The sequence below is a fragment of the Zosterops lateralis genome, assembly GCF_965231275.1.
Source record: "Zosterops lateralis genome assembly, chromosome: Z".
In the NCBI taxonomy this organism is placed as follows: Eukaryota; Metazoa; Chordata; class Aves; order Passeriformes; family Zosteropidae; genus Zosterops; species Zosterops lateralis.
The window spans coordinates 22,106,312-22,122,354 of NC_139800.1; the positions used below are offsets into that span (position 1 = coordinate 22,106,312).

The following is a 16,043-nucleotide window of genomic DNA, read 5'->3' on the forward strand; positions in this document are numbered from 1 at the left end:
TAGCTCTCCCTTTTCTCAGTAGGACCATCTTTCTTTTGTGTTTTTTCTTATCATGCCCTGACTGTCTCTGCAATTCTTAGGGTATTTCGATCATGTAAAAAAACAATTTTCAAACTCTATGAAAGAGAAAGAAAAGCTGTTGATGTAGATAAGCTCTCCAGAAACAAAGAAAGAACTTTGCTAATCTATGAAAACAATGCTGCCTCTGAGAGCATCCTAGCCATCCAGTGCTTTTTATTACTGCCAGTGCCTTCAGGCACACAGTATATGGGAAATAAATTCACTGCTTTCTGTGCTTCAAATAGTCACTACACATTCTGTTTCCAGAACAGCACTCTCCTTTTAAAAGTATTTCCTACCTTGCTTAACATTTTGTCCAACCTGCAGGATCAGGTCTTTGTAAATGTGTACTCCTGTGATAACACTAACTTTAGAGAACTCTCCTTAGCAGTAAAGTGATTCTAAGTCAGCATGCAGGTACAGATATTGTGTACTCCATGTTTAACAGGGCCACATAAAAACACTCTAAAAACCAGTAAAGAAAAAACATTAACAAAACTATTATTGCAGCTTTGTACTAGATTATCAAAATAGAATATTTTCACAGGTCTCTCTGTACTGGGGACAGATGAGGAAAATAGCTTCTTTATTTTGCAGGTGGGATTCCAAAACCAATGTTACTTTAAACATATCTGACCCCAAATAATATTTCTAACTTTTTTTTTTTTTTTTTTTTTTTTTTTTAAGAAGGGAAACATTATTGTAAGAATTCCTGCTAAAAAGGTAGTGAACTCATTTTCTCCATCAGAGATTACCCAGTTCTTTTAATTCACAGAATTGTCTTTGTTCTTAGCCAAGCAATGTCATTAAACTGATATTTAGTTGAGGTCCATGCATGATAAGGATGAATCTGTGCTCTTCTCAGAAGCAAAAACACTTGGGAAGGCTGTGGAAATGACCACCAGGAATGACTCAGAGCAGAATTAAGTCAAATTGGTTGGATAGCTTTTGAATTCAACCTATTTCATGCTCTTTTTTTCTCTTGGAGTGGGCTGACCAGCCTGGAGTATTCCCAAAAGGTCTGTAGCGTACATTAATTTTCTATTTGTTAGCACTGTGGTGAGGAGCCTCAGAGATCTGCCCCCATGTTCCTTGCACAGACAGCAGAGGAGACACCTCTACAGGGAGTGATTCAGCCAGAGATCTAAGTGGGGTTTTGGAGGTGGTTCTCTTCCCAGTGATCTGACAGGAACAAAGTCCACCCACATTCTTCAGTGAGAGGTGATAGAGTGGGCCTTCATCAGGTGAAATCGCTCAGCAGCTTCAGCAAGTCAATCTGAGGGTTAGTCTGGCAGGAAAAAAGCAAAGCCTTGGGAAGAAACTCTGGCAGAGTGAAATGCAGGGTTTGGTTTTCAGATTATGACACCCAAACGCAGGTCTGTGTATGTCTGTCTGTGCACTCAGAGTCCAAGCTCCTGCTACTATCAGTACCAGCAACACCTTAAAAGGGAGTTTACTGTGAGTGCTGATTTATTCTCTAGGTCCACTGGCAGTAGCCTCTAAGGAATGTTAAACCCACCCTAATCTAAGAGTTGAATCCTACTTGTATTGTCTCCTTTATGTTATCAAATGTCAGGAATGTGGGTTAAATCACAGATGCGTGAATACCACACATAGGGCTGAATAATATGATTGATAAAGTACAGCCTATTCTTGATGAAAGGTAATGTGATGAGAATTACCCACAATTAACACTGAAGCATGACACATAAGCCCCAGTAAAACACTAACCTGCTGAGCATATGCATATAAATCCATTTTAATGTAGAGTGAATTCTCATCCAGAGTACTAACCTGTGACATACCAACATATTCTTTAATGAATAATTTTTGAAAAGAGCTTATTTCATTAGTAATATTCAGTGTTCCAGAATGGCAAGCACAGCACATACCCACAGCAGCAGATCTGTGCTATAGCTTTGAAGTGCAGCTTTTTCAAGAAAAAGATTTTTGGTTTTCAACAAAAACAAGCAGAGTACTGCACTTTGCCCCAAAACACTGGGCAGACAGGTTCTCATCTAAACAAGGAGATGTCAGATGGTTCGGGATGCAGGGTGAATCAATGCTAGAAGATCACAGACCACAGCCAAGTAAAAGGTGCAGACTCAAGTTCTGACAAAGGTGAACCACTGTTAGAAGCGAAAGCAGAGGCTTCAGACCTGAGACAGCTTCTCTGCACCTCATGGATACACCAGTATGGACTGGAAGAATAGAGAATATCTTTCCCATGTCAACCTATGAAGTACAAACTGGTGGAGTTTTTCTTCTGAGATAAAAGGGCTGGAGATATTAGAGATATCAGACAGTCTTTCTCATAATCACTGCCAGCAGGACTTGTTCTTTACAAGAAGACACGAGGCAGAACAGCAAAAAGAAGAGAGTGAACAGACTTTTGCTGCCATGAGGATCCCTCAGTGCTCCCCTGAGCAGAGGCTAAATTTTGACATCTAACAAGTATATATAGGAAGACAAGTTTTGCTAATGAAAGCTGCAGATAGCATGATTACTCATGTCAACATGGAGAACTGAGCCTGTAAGCATCACATGCAAACAGAAATAGGCTTCAAACCAACTACGACCACTGTTTAAAATGCTCCTCTGCATATGCCTGTAAAGGTGGACAGATTCACCCCAAATCCTTTTCAGAAAAATACTGTAGTGGTAGAAAAGAACCCCAGAATATCACTGTGATATCACCAAATAGTTTATGCAAAGTAATTATCTGAAAAGCATCTTTTGTTCTGATGCTTACTAACTGCCTGTTTTAACAGATTTTTGATTTATGTTACTCCTTAGCTGAATTTAAAAGAATCAGCAAATGTCCAATATCAGATCAAAGTCTTTTATTTGCTGGACAGCTTTAAGAAGAAAATTATTTGTATCTTTCCCTCTTTATTAATGAAAAAAAAAAACATGAGACATACATAGTTTTCTTCCATTTCCTCCCAAATGCTTAGTGGCTGAACCATTATACTCAAAGCAACAGCATCTTCAAGGTAGAAAGCACAATGCTTAGGGTAAATCCTGCAGCCACAAAATAAATCTCAGTACGAGGACCCTCCACAGACATGGATGAAAGTTGGTGTTTTTACTACACAAGGAGCCAGTGCTGCAGTTTCTTGTGTGATAAACTGGCAAATTACTTTCTCTTTGGAGGATTTAAAACCCAAAACACTGCAGCCTTGCATCTTAGATCCCGTGATCGTGTGATTGCTATCTAAAATTCAAGTTGGCACGCAGTCTCACAGATATGGCTTGGACCAAGATATCATAATGCTAAAAAGAATTACTGGTGACTAAAATCTGTCCTGTGTTCTCTAAGAGCCCATCTAAAATAAAAAACAAAAAAACCAACAACAACAAAACAACTACAACAAAAAACAACACTACATTTGTGAACAGCTGATTTTTTTCTGAGGATCACAGCTACACAGGCACTTTTACTCTCCCAGATACATTCATACTTTGATGAGCTGGCTGGCTGGGGCTCTATTCTTTAGGACTGGTTTTTTAAGAAGCCAAGGGAAGGGGCTGCCCATGCTCTACACTTTGTGAGGCAATATCCTCTGGGGAGGTGACATCAGTTTCACAGCCAAAATTGTTGGTAGCCAAAGATATATCTCAGCTGTTTATTTGTCTTTCCAATATTTAAAATATAGAGGACAAAAAAAAAAAAAAAAAAAAAAAAAAAAAAAAAAAAAAAAAAAAAGAGAAGACCAGCAAATCTTCCCTAGGAAATTGGAAATCTTCAAAGCCCTGAGCACGATCTAAGAATATTCTTGAGTTTCCATCTGCATGGCATAGACATGATGACTGAGCGAGTCACAAATTAGCAAATTTTCACTACTTTTTTTTTTTTTTTTTTTAGTCAGTGAGCAAACCTGTGCAGCCGGCTCTGAGCACAGGCTAATCTAACCCACTGTGAAACAAGTTGAATGACCTTGCACTGCTCTAGCAAGACTCTCTCCTGGCTTATTTTAAAAAGCTGTGCCAATTCCACACTTTGCAGCAGTCACAGAACTGATGCTGTAAGAAAGGAAACAGCTGGCATTTTGATCTTAACTGTATGCCAGTAGTTCCGAAAAATCAGGAAAGAACAAATCTTTCCAAGAGCTCAAAGAGTTTGGGCATGTACTGAACATGTTTTCCAAGCTCTTCAGGAATAACAACAATATCTCAAAGTTTTATAGCTCTTGAGAGTGCTTTAAGCTTGTATATGCAGCATTCCTTTTTACAGAATGAGAAAGGGCAGCAGAGGGGACTGCCGAAGACACTACAGCAAGCTAGTGCAGAGGACAGAGCTGGGGCTTCAGAGGGCTCTGCTCAAGCAGACTGCATTCCAGGATCCCTGAGAAATTTAAGCTAGGATCATTGGTGCCCATTCTGTTCCTATTCCCTTAAATGTTTAGAGTACTCAAGTACACCATACTTGTATACAAGACAATGCTGCGTTGATATATCGCACATCACTATGGATCTGGCTGTGAACCATATTGTGGGCAATGAAAATATGAATATTGGATTTTCAAAAGAGTCTCTTCCCAGAAATGTTTTGAGAACTCATTACTTCATAACTCAAGGCCAGAAAGCCTGGCCTCCTCTTTTTCACAGATCCAAAAATATTACTGGCATATCCTGTTTTGAGCCTGATAACTTGGTTTTGGCAAGTATATGCACACTTATGAAGAGCTCAAAAAAACAGAGAATTCAGTGTTTCATTTTGCAGTTTGTTTCAAAGTTTAATCACTTTGAGTGATTAAAAATCTGTACCTCATTCCTTACTTGACTTCCTGGCTTGCCACTGCTAATTCTTATTATGCCTACCTTGGCTGGATAAAGGACTTCTTTCATATCTAGTGTTTCTCTTCACTGAAATACTTAAAAAACTGAACCTACTCACATGTCAGCATTCTTTTGATACTCATCACAGCCTGAACTCAAAAAAAATCCTATTTATTTTCACCAGCACTGCCCAGAGAAGGCTGCTTAGCAAAGCCAGGAACCAACATTAACTTTGCCACATCCAGTGAAATGCACTGCCTCCATAGCTGCAAAGAGAAAGCCACTTCTCAGCAGACATGGAGTAGAATATTAAGAAACTTTCCAGAGATAAGTGGAGGATATCACATGGCTAGGATTTGTGCAAGGACCAGACACAATTAATTTCAAGTCCAAATTTCAACTGGATATTGTTCTCTTACATATTTAGGGCATGCTCTCCAACTCTTGATTCAACTTGGGGCTCTTTCTAAACTACCTACAGTTTTTCTGTATGCTTTGAAAAATGTTGGCTCTGGAACCAAACATAATATTCCAGTGTTAATCTCACTAATATTTGAATAACATCTCTACTAATATTCAGGATTCCCTGTTTGCACACCAGAATCACATTCAGCCTTCTTGCAAAGATACTACACTGGGGACTCAGATTTCTTACTTGTATACAAAACTGGGGTTTTCTTCCTTTTTTTTTTTTTAAGAGTTGCTGGCTTCCAAAATACAACACTCCTTTTTGTCTAGAGAGGTATAATACTATATTTGACTGCACTAAAATGCATTTGCTTTGAATAATTCCGGTTTGCCACAACATTAATCACTCTGTAGGACAGCTCTGTTCCCAGCATGATTTACAACTTCACCTGCCTTTTCATCAGTCACACATTTCATCTGCTGTGAGTTTATATTCCCATCCACAGGGCCAATGAAAACGATGCCTAAATCCAGGGCTACTACAGCATCCTCTCTGAGACTCTGCCTCAGATGATAATTTCACTGGCATTTATTTTCTGACATTTGTCAGTGGAAGCTGAACACCCCTGTTGAGACCACCTGCACTGGCCTGAACTCTGTGAGTACAGGCATTTCCTGCCACAAGGAGATATGTACCCTCCAATTAGCAGTGTTGGTACTGCAAGATCTGCAAATGCTGAGTAAGTCCACCAGTGGAGAGGAGGCAAACGATAGATCATTTTGGCTTTTGCTGATTTAGATGCTTGAATGTCAAATTCAACATTCTGCTTGACATCTTTCACCAGCTGCTTGACTAATCCTTGTTACTCCTGATCCAGTTAACATTTTCAGTTGGGGCTCTTAGGAACTTACAGTTTGGATAAGAGAATTACAATGCCAGAATTTCAAAGTCTTCTGGATATTTTAGAGAAGACAAAATTGACAGATGACAAAGTAAGTTGTAATTTATACATGTCCTGAGGTCTTGTCGCAGTCTTAATATATGCTCTGGGCCCCGCACATGTCAGAGGCAAGACACACCTGAGAAGCAGAGATAGATAGATAGATAGATAGATAGATAGATAGATAGATAGATAGATAGATAGACAGATAGAGATAACCTTCCTTACTCTAAAATACAGTCTGGTAGAGTAATACAAGAGAAACCATAGTCAACCAGGCCAACAAAAATGAGTGTTCAGGAACCACTGGAACCATGCACTGTTTCCCAGGGCCTGTGAGAGCGGAGGCTCAAAAGCAAACAAAAACAGGGGGGAAGGGAATGAAAAGATGTTAGCACTGTCCTGAAAAGAGCAGGAAGATTGGGCTTTCATCTCAGCTCTTTCCTTAGAGTGAGCATATGAGCAGTGCAAAAGGAGAAGGAATAAGTGACTTGGCTGAGTTTGCAATGCTCTATAGAAAACTGGGGTTTTCTCTTTCCAATCAACAGGCTTTTTCATCATGGGTCTACCATACACTATAATTCTTCCTTAAATTTCCTTCTTTAAATAAGATGCTCATAAGGGCCTGAATTTACAATATAAATAATAATGGTGCAGCTGCCTGTGTTATGAAAGCTAACATCAGGTTGAGGGAGGGGATCCTGACCCTCTATTCTGCTGTCATGAGACCCCATCTGGAGTGCTGCATCTAGCTCTGGTGTCTTCAGCACATCAGACCTCGACCCGTTGGAGCAAGTACAGAGGAGATTAGAAGGATGGAGCACCTCTCCTATGAGGAAAAGCTGAGGCAGCTCTTGTCTCCACAGACTACTCTGGAGCTGGGAAGCTGGACAGGAACTAATCCTCATTACACACCAGGCAGCATTTGGCACAATCACCTGAACTTTTGCTCCTACCTTTCTTGGTTTTGTTTTTATAAGCTCCAATTTTGATAGTATTTCACTGTTTAATACCTGAAGCTTTTTCTTCTATCCCTGTTCTATGAAACTGGTACATTTGAGAACACTTGCAACCAACTAAATATTTAAGAGTGCCATCAAGTGGCCAAGTAAGGGGCTTCCAGGTGGCACGCAACGAATAGAAATCATCAGGATCATGCCAGAAATGGACATCTACAAATGTGCTGCCTCCGGATAATCACACCAGCCTGCAAACAAGCGAGGCTGCCAGCATTTTAGTAATCCTGACTGGAACAGCACGGAGGGGGATGCACACACTGCAGGAGATGCTTATGTATTCCATAATTAAGAGTTAGGAAGGTTAGCATTTTATGGCAAGTACTGTTGTCTCTTGGAAACAGACAGATGATGCCTGATGAGTTGGACATGTAGAGCTCAGGCCATTGAGGAGACAATGAGGAATGATACAGAAGCTCTGAGAACATTTTTGAAAACAGTTGGCAGAAGACCCAGATTTGATAGAGGAGCAAGGAAGAAGCAGAGTCATACATGTGGGCATGCAGTCAATTTTGCACTAGCATGCACCATGAAAATTAAGAATAGCCATTACAGATCCACCACCTGCCCCTAATCTGTTTGCAGGACTGGTTAACATCAAATGTTTAAGGAAGTGTATAAAAACAGGGCATAAAACCAGTGATATCTAGAGGACTGCTTAGGCCCCTAGTAATTTGTAATTAAGCATCTCCCAGGTCCCTAATGGACCTCTTCTCATTTTTCTGTGTAGCCAGCTACTGAACATTAAATTTCGACAATATTTTTCAGCATTCCTCTTTGGATAAGGCTAGGATATAAACCAGACATTCACTTCTTTGACAGAAATTGTGGAGGGTTTTGCTTGCTTTTACTTATAGTACATGAAATATTATATATCTTAAGCAGGTATATTAAGCGTGTAATTTGGGGTTAGCGTAAATAGATTTTAAGAGCTACTAAAAGCAGATTTCAGAGGAAAAAATAGTTTAAAAAAAAAGAAATAAAAAAGAAAGAAAACAGAAATATCTAAATATTTGTTAGTCTCAAACAGAACCACAGAATCACAGAATGGCATGAGTTGGAAGGGACCTTAGAGATCAACTTGTTCCAATTTCCCTGACACGGGCAGGGACATCTTCCACTAGACCAGGTTGCTCCAAGCCCCATCCTACCTGGCCTAGAACATTTCCAAGGACAGGGCATCCACAGCTTCTCTGAGCAACCTGTGCCAGTGACTCATCACCCTCATAGTAAAGAATCTCTTCCTAATATTTAATCCACATCTACTCTCTTTCAGTTTGAAACCATCCACCCTTCTCCTGTCATTACATGTTCTTGTAAATAGGCCTTGTAGGCTCCCTTCAGATACTGGAATGCCACAAAAAACTCTGAAGCTCTCTCCTTTCTGGCAGAACAACCCCAATTATCTCAGCCTTTTCTCATATGAGAGATCCTCCATCCCTCTAATAATATTGGTGGCCTCCTCTGGGCTCCCTCCACCAGCTCCCTGTCTTTCCCATGCTGTGACCCCAGAGCTGGATGCAGAGCTCCAGGTGGGTCTCACCTGAGCAGAGCAGAGGGGCAGAATCCCCTCCCTCCCCTGCTGCCCACGGGGCTCTGGATGCAGCCCAGGACACGTTTGGCTCTCTGGGCTGTGAGTGCCATGGCCGGGACATGTCCAGCCTCTCACCCACCAGGCACCCCCAAGTCCTTCAGGGCAGGGCTGCTCTGGGTCTGTTCATGCCCAGCCTGTGCTGATACTGGGGGTTGTCCCAACCCAGGTGCAGCACTGTGCATGTGGTCTTGAACTTTGTGATGTTCCCATTGGCCAGTCCTCGAGCCTGTCTGGGTCCCTCTGGATGCCATCCCATTGTTCAGGTGTGTCAAAGCACCACTCAGCATGGTGTTGTCATCAAACTTGCTGAGAGTGCACTTGATCCCTCTGTCTGTGTCATTCATGAAGACATCCAAGAACACTGGGCCCAGTATGGATCCATGAAGGACCCCACTTGTCACTGATGTCCACTGGAACTCTGAGACATTGACCACTATGCTCTGGATGTGATTATCCAACCAATGCCTCACCACCCAACAGCCTATCCATCAAATCCATCTCCCTCCAATTTAGACAGAAGGATGTTGTGGGGGATGGTGTCAAAGGTTTTACAAAAGTACAGATAAATGACATCTGTAACCCTTTCCTTGTCCATTCCTGCATCCATGGCAGCACAGAAAGCCTCTGGTTTCTCAGGCAGGACTTACCCTTGATGAAGCCATGCTGGTTGCCTCAATTCACCTCCCTGTCCTCCATGTGCCTTAGCAGAATTTTAGAGGAAACTAGATCCCATGATCTTCCTAGGTACAGAGGGGAGGCTGGCACATCAGTAGTTCCTGGAGTCCTTTTTTCTACCATTTCTCAAGATAGGTCCAATGGCTCCTCTTTTCCAATCACCTGGGACTTAATCTGACTGCCATGACTTTACAAATATCATGGAGCCTGGTTCAGCAACCACATAATCTCATTGGGTCCCAAAGACTTATGTACATTCAGGTTCCTCAGGTGGTCAGGAGCCTGACCTTCTCTTACAGTGAGAGGGACTTTGCTCCCCCATTCCCCATCCTGCTGTTCATCCAGTTGAGAGGTGTAGGAAGAGAGGTTACCATTGAAGACTGAGGCAGAAAAAAGTTGCTGAGTACCTCAGCCTTTTCCTCATTTGTTGTTACCAGTTTTCCAGAATTTTTTGAGGGGGGAGTTGCACCTCATTTGACCTTCCTTTTCTGGTTAATGTATCTATAGAAGCTCTTTTGTGTCCCTAGCCAGGTTCAGTTCCAGCTTCACCTTGGCCTTTCTCATGCCCAAATTGCCTGAATAACATCAGTGTGCACTGTATACTGCCACAAAGCAGTAGATTTCAATCCTTTGACCAAGTAACAAAGAAGGGAGGAAAAAGATAGTTGTGGCAAAAGTCTTTCAGAGTGAAAATTCCAAAGAACAAGAAATGGCTACTAGGCAATGGAATTGCTCCAGAAATTTCACATAAAGCATCAAGTATCTGTGCAAAACATGAGGCAAAAATTTGGCTTACACTCAGATATGACAGATAAAGGATGAAAAAAAAAATAAATCACCGAATCAGAGGATAGCTAAGGTTTGAAGGTACCTCTGGAGAACATCTAGTCCAGTTCTTCCTTCTTAAAGTGGTATCAGTCAGAGCACGGTGTCCAGGAATATGTTTGTCAGATTTTTAAAATCAACCTCTTTAGAGTGTGGAGATACTGCTCTTCTGCTCAACCACCACCACGGTATAGAAGTCCTATCTCACATTTTAAGGGATTTTTTATCTATCTCAGTTCACGTCAATTGATTTTTGCCTTTCATCTGATACCACTGAGAAGAGCCCATCTCGGTTTTTGTCATTCCCCTCCACTAGGTATTTATCCACATAAGAAACTTCCACCTTTCTCTGGTGACAGCCAAATTTTTAGACCTGCAGCTCTATGCTCTGACCAACATATGGATCTGCTGTGGGAGTTAAAGGGGAATTTATGTCCCTATTACCTCCCATCTCCACCAGCCAGGCTGCTGTTGGACAGTCAGTCTTCTGTCCAGCATCTCTTCAGCAGACAAAGAAGTCTGGGACTGCATAGCATCTAGAAAGCATGTTCTGCTCCACAAAATTCCTCTGCTGTTCAGTAGGAGCCAAGGTGGGGATAAGTATCATCATCTTGAGAATCTACCGTGCTGGCTTCTTTTTTGAGAACTCATCAAGCAATACAAGAGTCGAGACAACTGTCCCTCTATGAAGATCTCTTATATAATAGTGGAAACCACTTCATCACACACCATTTGATGGGAGAAGCTGGAGAATGCCAGTAAACCCCAGGCAGCTCTCTCATATCTGGAGGAATGTGATACAAATTATTCAGGACTGAGAGACTTTGTAATAGCTCTTGGAGCAATACCTGCTGCCTTTCTTTTATTGCAGGTGAGCCTTTTCCCAAGAGCAGCCACTTTTCATCAATTTCATTTCATCAATGATTTAACTCCAGCATAATGTTGAAAAATTAAGGATGCATAGATTGTACAGTCATACAAACACAGTGAGCCTCAAGTTCTTCACACAGCAAAGTTGTATTCTGCTTGTCTCATAGCCATAAAAACAAAAGTGTAAGGATCAAACAACTCAAATCTACTTGCATGATTCACCACTTTGATCTCTCACTGATACAGTTAAACAATCCTGAATACTTTTTCTTCCTACCTTCTCCAGTTGACTTCATTTTACAATACCCTAAAAAATACTCAATTTTATCATCTCTCACATATGCTACAGCAAAGTTATACCCAAGAGAAGACACTATGCAAAATAATTAAAAAAAAAACCAAACATACAAAATTAGTAGCTTTTCACATTGTTCTGATATTAAAAGTTTCCAAAAAATGCAAACTTGATCTGCACTTATTTTTCAATGGCCAGAATTTTCAAAGTATTTCTGATAGAATCTTAACCTGAAGTGGCCTATCCTATGAATTAATAGAGGTTAGCATCCAGATATTTCTGGTTATATTCTACAGTTTGGCAGCCTAGTAAGTATTGCGAAGCATGAAGAGAAGAATAGAGAAAGTATGATTGAGTTCCCTGAGCAGAGACAAACAGAAGAAGGTTTTACATTGTAAAAATGTGGGTTTGCTTCACAGCAGCAAGAAACCAAAGGTAAGCTAAGAAGAGCCTGAATATCTTACAAGTTTCAACCAATGAAAACATTAAACTAGATAGATTTCCTTCAGGTTTTTACTAATGCATTCTGCTGAAAAATGATCCACACTCATCTCCAGGACAAAAGACAGAAAAGTCTTTGGAGAAAAAGTCTTTAATGGGGCCCTTTAAATTTTCTTTGTACCATTCTACCCTAGGAATAATGACAAGCCATCTAACTTCAGGAGCTTACAAAGTAACTTACATATCACTAGAATTAATGATGGAATGTGTTCAATGCAAATTTGTAAATTCTAAGACTAAAGAAGATAGTTGTGATGAATAAATCCTTTATTTGTTCCTATGCTTAATCACTTCCACCATTAAAAATTCATTTCCAGCTTTCTGAGATCTCTGAATTCTAATTCCATTTGCTAGATTGTCCTAGATGAAAAAGTAAGATGAAAGAGTTCTTTTCTATAAGATATCTCCTTCCTTTCCCTTCAAGTAATTAATGGAGAATAATCAAATCACTACTTAATCTTCTCCTTAACAAGACAAGTTGAATTGTTTAAGAATTTAACTGTAAGGCAGAGTTTTCAAACATAACTCATAACGTGGTTCATCTCTGAACCTTTTTCAATTTTAACATCCATTTTGAAGAGTGAACTATTAATAGCTGAATACAACATTCCACTGAAGAGTTCACCAGCATCATACACAGAAGTAGCACCTCTTCCCCCTGGTGCTCTCAAGTAAGTCAATGCTAGGGCATTCCATGTCAGACCCCTTTAAACACATTTCTGCAACCACTTTTACAGGTTTAGCTGGAAGTTTACTTTCTCAGAGTGTACACCAAGACAGAAAAATATTTTCAAGTCCAGTTTCATGACTGACAGAAACCAATCTAACCATGGGCAGCTGCTAAAAATGCTGATCTCTCTTTCCCTCTGCCATTTTTGACTCCCTCCTCTGTGATCTCACCCCAGTGGCCCTGTGATTGTTGATGTGGCTGAAAAACCCAGTAATTTTAAATGATACTACCACCTTTGAGTACTGATAGTGACATTACATTTATGTAACATTCAATCTCAATAACTAGTAATTCCTAAACTAAATTTAAGGAGGACTAGGTCTTTAAAACTGCCTGGTGACCCAGCTGTCTGATTGAATGTTAACCAGCAAAGACAGGTGAGTTGGAAAGCTTCCCGCTCTTTGCATGGGATGGTTGGGAAAAGTTAGGGGTCCTCCAGGACAGAATCATGGTGTGATAGCACAGGTCTGGAGAAGCAACAATGAGGATTGAATAACCTACTTGAAAAAAATATCTCTAGAATCACTTTTATTCTACAGGAATTGCTGGGATTGAGCCTGCAGTTTCTAGGACTGCTCTACAGGATGTGAGATGAATGCTGATCTGGGTATTTGCTGTTTTCTGTGAGTTAGTTTTTTCATTGCCTTAGTTTTTTCATCATTAAGAAGTAAAGCAGCACTGTGTGACCTCATCTGGAAAGACACAGACTCTCAATGCAGAAAGGAACCTCAGACACGACAGCAATGAAGACCATGTGAGTAACTAAAACAGGCAGGCAGAGTTCCTGTCCACTCTGCAATCCCAGGTCACCGTGAAGGAGCTGTCACATCCATTGGCTCTGAAGTCTGTCTAAACAACAAATAGATAACTGCAGCTCCTGGATGAAAGAGAAAGGTAACTGCAAATTAGCTCTGCTGGGAGAAGTGCAATACAGGTCACCCAACACGTAAGTATTTCTACCTTAACACTTCCTGCAAAGTATGTTTGATCTGGAGGAAGGCTGGAACTTCCAGTTGGTTTCCTTGTACCTTGTAACGCTAGATGCCATAGCTAGAACAGAAGGAGCTTCAAATTAACAGTAGAAAGCTGACCCCTGGTGTTGGGAACAGGGATACTGATAGAAGACAGCAAGGAAGTGAGGCTGCTGTGCTCCTGAGCGCTGCCTCACAGTTTGTGTAGTTCTCCAATAAGATTCATTCACTAGCATTCCTTCAGACTAATGAATAAAACCAGCTGATGAATGAAAGCAACAGGCTACAGTGCTTGGCAGGAGTGTTGCTGTTTTCATTTCTATGCTTTCATATCAGTTCCTCCTCCACAAAGCTTCTAATCAACCAATGCTGTACAGCAGAAAATTAATAGTTTCCTTTAGGGAGCTGCCACAAGATTCCAGAGACTACAATGGGATTGTTTGTAAATATTTGATTAGAAAAAGCCAGTAAAAATGGTATGAACCAATGCAAGAATTAACACAGTGCCACTACCCAATGGGATATTTATAATACAGAGGTGATGCCAGCCACCATTAACACGTGGTACAACACCAAACACATTGTGAGTGACTCTGCCCATACAGTATCAGGATTCAGGCAGATCCAATCTTCAGACAGCTGATTGACAGCAGCTACCATAGTTCTCAGAGGATGCACTGGGTACTTTCTTCTACTCCATCTCTGCAGAGCACACAAAAGGGAAGGTGCTGAAGTATCTTCAGAGTCTTCATGTAAACCCTCATCCCTAATTTTTCCAGTCAAAACAGGGATAGTTCTCAGGGTCAGAAAGAACCCTTCTTCCCTGGTACTCAGTGTCCTTTGAAAATTCCCCCAAGGGGTAGCAAAATACTTGATGGTTCATTAGCCCACACATGATCCTCTTCTGTGGATGTTTTAATGCAACAGAAGCCTATTTCAGAGAGGTGTTTCCTTCCAGAACCCTCTCTCCTAATAGAGGGACATCAGTAGAGCTGTGATGAGCTTCAAGCTGCTGTGCATGCACATTCACACAAGGAATTAAAATAACCCTGCAGCACAGCCACGGGGAAGGAGGCTCTTCTCCAGGAAGGATGCATCCTTACTTGCCTACCTGGCTGAAGTGGGAAATCCCTCATCTAATTCCCAGTCCAAGGTCTGTCCCTGTACTTCTGAATTTCAGCTTTGGAGCTATAACAAGTACTCTGGCAAGATGTGCCAGACGCACTTGTGCAGGTTTTTGCTCCAGCAAGTAAGTCTGAGAATGATGAGACAAGCAGCTTAAGAGGAAATGAGGCCTTATCCTCTTGAGCTTTAAGACACTGATTTAAAAGTGTCACACATTTGTCAGAAGCCATCAGGGAAGATGGCTTTACTAAGAGCACTTAAGCCTCTCCTGATAAAAGCAGAGGCCCACTACAACCTGATTTTGTATAATTCTTTAAATTCACACCTGTTGTATGAAACCAACACTGCAATAGCCAAAGGCTAAAATCGAACCAACATGCTAACAAGAAGTTCTTTTCAACAAACAAGAAAAAATTTTATCTTGCAATGCAGAAGGCAGACACCACCAAATACCTTCACAATGAATTAGATATAATGACACAGCCAAACACTCTAGTAAACCTAGGAACAAAATCAGAATATAGTCTGGCAATATTTTATAGAAATTGCCTGAATGACCTCTCCTATTCAACACAGAAAATACCAGTAAGAAGTGGTATTACCCTCATCATCCCATACCCTCATCAACTGGCAGAAAGCTTTCACTGCCCAGTTTTCTCAGACATATGTTTTTCAGAATTCCTGACCTGCAGCTGTTTGCTGAAACTTCTTTCCACTGCTGAACTTTTTTCCACTTCATTTAGAAGCCACATTCTGCCCTTTCTCTCAACTAATCCTGTAGTTATGTACATACATGCACTAAATAAAAGACAAAATGCATGATTAATAGTGCAAATACCAGCCAGTGCATCTTGGAGAAAAGTTGATGATTCAAGAAATCATAGAATTCAAATTGGGAAAACAATAGCTTGTTAAAATGTGAATCAGCTGCTGCTCAACATAGAACATGGTCCCAACTGACTGCAATTTGTAAATTAATTGAGATTTTGTTTTGGTGGCACCCACCTTGAAAGTCCAGTTGAATGAATTTATACACTGCATCACAACTCAAGAAATAGAATTACAGTCTTAATATTCAGGCTGGGACTTCATGCTGTCAGCTGTAATACCATATGCAAGAAATGATAAGAATTTTTTTCCAAGAAGAAAAGGAAATTGCAATATTCACAGCATGCTGTGAAGTCTGGAAGGATTAGAGGCTGTCAGAGACCCTGCAGCACAAGAGATGTTTAGAAAGAACCTAAACTCTG

General features: G+C 40.8%; 1 protein-coding gene across 3 annotated transcripts in view; it reads right to left on the minus strand.

Moving 5' to 3' along the window:
* Positions 1-16,043, minus strand: part of DNAI1 (dynein axonemal intermediate chain 1) — a 139,520-nt gene that overhangs the window by 77,481 nt on the left and 45,996 nt on the right. The window lies entirely within an intron of this gene.